The 4,692-nt window shown below is 39.5% G+C and overlaps 1 protein-coding gene across 4 annotated transcripts in view; it reads left to right on the forward strand.

Moving 5' to 3' along the window:
- Positions 1-4,692, forward strand: part of BRE (brain and reproductive organ-expressed (TNFRSF1A modulator)) — a 474,306-nt gene that overhangs the window by 249,469 nt on the left and 220,145 nt on the right. The window lies entirely within an intron of this gene.

Below are 4,692 nucleotides of genomic sequence, written 5' to 3' on the forward strand. Positions count from 1 at the left end.
CATGTGACAGTCAGTTTTGCCCTTTCTTTAACTCCTTTCCTTTTTTCTACCAGAAGTTCACACCTGCATTATAATATACCTTTATTCTAACAGTTTTAATCAAATGGTCGGTTATTATTTTTTTATTGTTTATTTAGTTTTCCTACTTGTCTCTGAAGATTTTGAGGGCATGTGTTCCTAGCACCTTCTGGGTGGTGCCTAACACATAGTAGGGCATTAATAACATGTTTATAGGGATGAATGAATGAATGAGTCCTGAGGTCAGCACCAAAGATATAATCAGTATAGAAGGAGAATGTGGCGGATTCATTTCGATATTTGGCAAAACTAATACAATATTGTAAAGTTTAAAAATAAAATAAAATTAAAAAAAAAAAAAGAAGGAGAATGGAACTAATTGAAGGCAGAAGAAAAGAAAAGAAAAGAAATCTGCAATATATTTTGCCCGTGGTGCATAGGCTATAGTAGGTCCAGTCATGGTTTATCTTGGGGAGAAGCCCAGTTTAGTTTGCTGAGGCATTGGGAAGGTGTTCTGTCTGCCCTTGTATTTTTTTTTAATAGTTTGATTATTTGTTTTTTTAACATAGTTCATGAAACCTGTTTTGGATTATTGTGCAGGTTTTCTTGTACACTTAACCAACATTTGATTCTGTAATTAACAGACCCAAGAGAGCCTGGAACTTAAAGGGTTCAACCTAATCTGCTTAATAACATTCTTTCATGCTTATTTGATATTAATATAAAGGTTTTTTTAGTAAGTTTAATCCACATTCCAATGTGAACCAGAAATGTTAAGCTGTTAATAGCTTCCCTGGAGAATTGCAACTTGCTTGGATGCTTCAGTACTTTGATCATCATTTATGCATCGTGAAATGTCACAATTTCTTTTCATAAGCACAAAACTGCAAATGTTCATCAATTGGTCTATCTTCAACCTGTTATTAGCTTAGAAATGAAGTATTCTTCACTAACCCAAGCCAGTGATAAAGTCTAACTCAATTTTTAGTTGATCTAAATCTAGTCATCAGCATTTCTATAATTAGTCAAGTTCTAAATAACAAAGCCACATACTCAATAGTTATGCTAAGTCCAACATTGAGTTTTTCATTTTGGGAACTTTTTAGTATAATATGTTCTTCATAAGAAAATTTCCACTCTTCATAACTTCCTCCTCTTTGGGGGTCTTACATTTTCTTTTTGATTCACACAGACCTCATTTAGTAAGTGGCACAGTTTTTGAAGCAGATTTGGATGTAGTAGATTGATGTAGTGAAAAGAAGCATTGAGGCAAGAATCAGCAGTCATGAGTTTTGGTTTCAGCCCTGTGACTAATCAGCTCTACACATCAGACAAATCACTTCCCTTATCTAAGTTTCTCCATCTATAAATCTACGAAGTGTGGGTGTTGGGATCAATGGCTACGAACTCTATTTTTAATATAATAGAAACCTTCTTACAAGTGAAATCTTTCTCCCGGTGCCCAGTATGCAAAACACAGTAGTAGTTGCTCTTAAGACACTTGTAGGTACACATGATCCCAAGTTTTCCTCAGAGCACGAGGTTACAACCCCTGGCCCAGATCTCTAAAGGTTTTTTTTTTTTTTTTTTTTAACATTCTCTGATTTTATTTACCCTTGACTCGAGTCCTTTCACCTTTGGCACGTTACCAGTATCATTGACCCAAAGGGGATAGTGTCCACAATACGAGCTCTCTTGATCTGGCCCCTTTCTCTGGCTCCTCCATAGCTTATGGATGTGGCCAGTTAGAAGAATTTTTGAGAAATATCTTATTGTACTTTTCAGCTTCTACCACAGTTCTTTCCTCCATTAAACTCTGAGTTTTTGGAATATGCCACAGAGACTTATTTTTAAATCCTAAACTTTGTCTACGATACCTTCCACAGCCCCGTGTGACATCACAGTTCCTCTGTGTTCTGTTTAATCACAGGATGAATATCTCAGTCCATTGCTTTTCAGTTCTCTCTTTATTTTTGAACCTGTTTTCTCTTCCTTAAATGTCATTTCTCTAAGTCAGTGCTTCTCAGACTTTAATGTTCTAGAGATCATCTAGTCCTTTGTTATAAGTGTCCCCAAGGTGAAGCTGATGCTGTTGGTCTGATTAGCGAGGCTCCACCCACATAGGCTTCAGCTGCTGGCTGTTCAGGAAGGTAATACCACACCTGCATTTGGGATCTGGAACTGGTTCTCTGTCTGTACGAGTTTTGAACTAGATAACCTGGAATACCAAAGTGGTAGAACTGTTTTCCTGGGAAAACACCAGGACTTGCTGTTTAGCATCTTCCAGGCTGGGAAAGTTAGAGCTCCTTTTCCTGCTTTTTACTACTTGTAAAAGTTTTGCATTTTTTCACTTAGGATGCTCATTACTCTCCTGCTTTATTTCCTTATAAAAGTCTAATGTCAGAAAAAGTCTGATGAATTCACTCTTAACACATAGAAGAACTGATGAGTTTTTCAGCCTTACCTTATAATGATTAATCATGTCTTATCTTACTGGATCTCTTATTTAAGAAGGAAGAAAAAAAAGTTTCTCATCTTCATGTTTTTACATATGAAGTTGGGAGATGGATTCTTGCCATTTTTTCCCTTATTGTTTCCATCAAAATGTCTTGTACATGGTAGGTAAATAATAAATGAGTACTGACTTAGTGATAGCACATGGTGTGTTATTTGGAAGTTGATTAGAAATGGCAAAAAGATTGCTTTTGCCTTTTTATCTTGTAGGGTTTGATCTCTCAGTCAAGTGTTAGAACTTGAATTTTCCTATTATTCTAGAGGATATCCTGAATCCAAGGATAATGGCTCATTCTGCCCAAAATTACACCTACTAATTTATATTGGAAGGTCAAATTAATAAGAAACATAGACCTCTGCTATTTCTGCAAGGGAAGTCTGCTTGTGGAACGCAGTTTTGGATCAGTAGTTTCCTGGCAAGCAAATGTAGTCATTTTTTTTCATACATATATTCATACATTTGTTCATCAAATATTTACTGGGTGCCTACTTTTGTGGTAGGCACCTATATAGTAGGCACTGGGAATACAACAGTGAATGCGACACTGCCCGTAAGGAACTCAGCCAGATACATGATAAGAGCACACATGTAAGTAACTTTAAAACACAGACAAAACAATCAGATGTTATCATATGAAGGGTGTAGCTAAACATCTGTAGGATCCCGGAGGAGAAACCATTACATCAGAGGGCAGGGCCAGGAAGTCTTGTGAGAGGACATGGCAGCTGAGTGTGACATCAGAGAGCAGATAGAATTGGGGGGTTTGGGGTTGAGGGATGCAGGGTTGGAAGAAGGCATTCAGAATTGAGTGGCAGGATGGTGTGTGGGCAGCTGCTGCAGTTAGGGTGTGTCAGTGACGTAGTGTGGAAATGAGGTTGGAAAGATACCTTGTAGAGGCTGGAATGCCAGGGGGCACTTTTGAGTCTGAGAGAAAGATGTAGTATTTACTTCTCAAAGCTCGTTTCCATTTTGAAATCATTCATCCAGCCAGTTCCAGAGGGATATGGCTCCAAGCCACTAGATTTTTTCAGAGCTCCTAGCTGCCCTTTAGTTTCTGAAGATAACATCAATATGCAAATTAGAAGATCTCATTATAATACTTTAAGGAGAGAGTGTCTAGTAGGTTCCATTTTCTGTGCTAGCACCTGTGGTTTTTGATTGTCGCCAATTAATGAGGGTGCGGTACCAGGTGGCTCAAATCACGTGGAAGTAACCAATTGCCTAGTTGCCATGGGCACCAAACAGTTTGTGCGAAGAGACTGGCTGGGTGGGTGGGTGCAACGGTGTTATGCGCTTCTAGGGTGCCTTTTCCTTCTGTCCTCACTCACAGAACCTCCCAGGAAGAATCTCTAAGCCCCATAACTCAAAGCCACCTACAAGGAGAGGAAAGGGTGGAGCTTTAACAGTAGGAAGAATAGCATGGCAATGGATATGATCTCAGACCCGGAGTCAGGGAGGAAGGAATAAGAGAAATGAAACAGCGTTTAACGAGCCCCTTCTTCATGCCTGGTTCTGTGCTCAGCTACTTTCATACACTTTTGCCAATGCCATAAGAACCTGTTGCTAAAAAAAAAAAAAAAAAAAGAACCTGTTGCTTCCTGTGATGCCCACATTTAGCACGTCTTACTGAAAAAAATACAAAAACATGCAAACTCTTACAGTTTTTATTTATATTTCTGTAGGAGGAGGCAATGGCACCCCACTCCAGTACTTTTGCCTGGAGAATCCCATGGATGGAGGAGCCTGGTAGGCTGCAGTCCATGGGGTTGCTAAGAGTCGGACACGACTGAGTGACTTCACTTTCACTTTTCACTTTCATGCATTGGAGAAGGAAATGGCAACCCACTCCAGTGTTCTTGCCTGGAGAATCCCAGGGACAGGGGAGCCTGGTGGGCTGCCGTCTATGGGGTCGCACAGAGTTGGACACGACTGAAGCAACTTAGCAGCAGCAGACAGCATATTCAAAAGCAGAGACATTACTTTGTCAACAAAGGTCTGTCTAGTCAAGGCTATGGTTTTTCCAGTGGTCATGTATAGATATGAGAGTTGGACTATAAAGAAAGCTGAGCGCCGAAGAATTGATGCTTTTGAACTGTGGTGTTGGAGAAGACTCTGGAGAGTCCCTTGGAGTGCAAGGAGATCCAACCAGTCCATCCTAA

The sequence above is a fragment of the Bison bison genome, unplaced genomic scaffold (genome assembly GCF_000754665.1).
Source record: "Bison bison bison isolate TAMUID 2011002044 unplaced genomic scaffold, Bison_UMD1.0 scf7180017864145, whole genome shotgun sequence".
Classification (NCBI taxonomy): domain Eukaryota; kingdom Metazoa; phylum Chordata; class Mammalia; order Artiodactyla; family Bovidae; genus Bison; species Bison bison.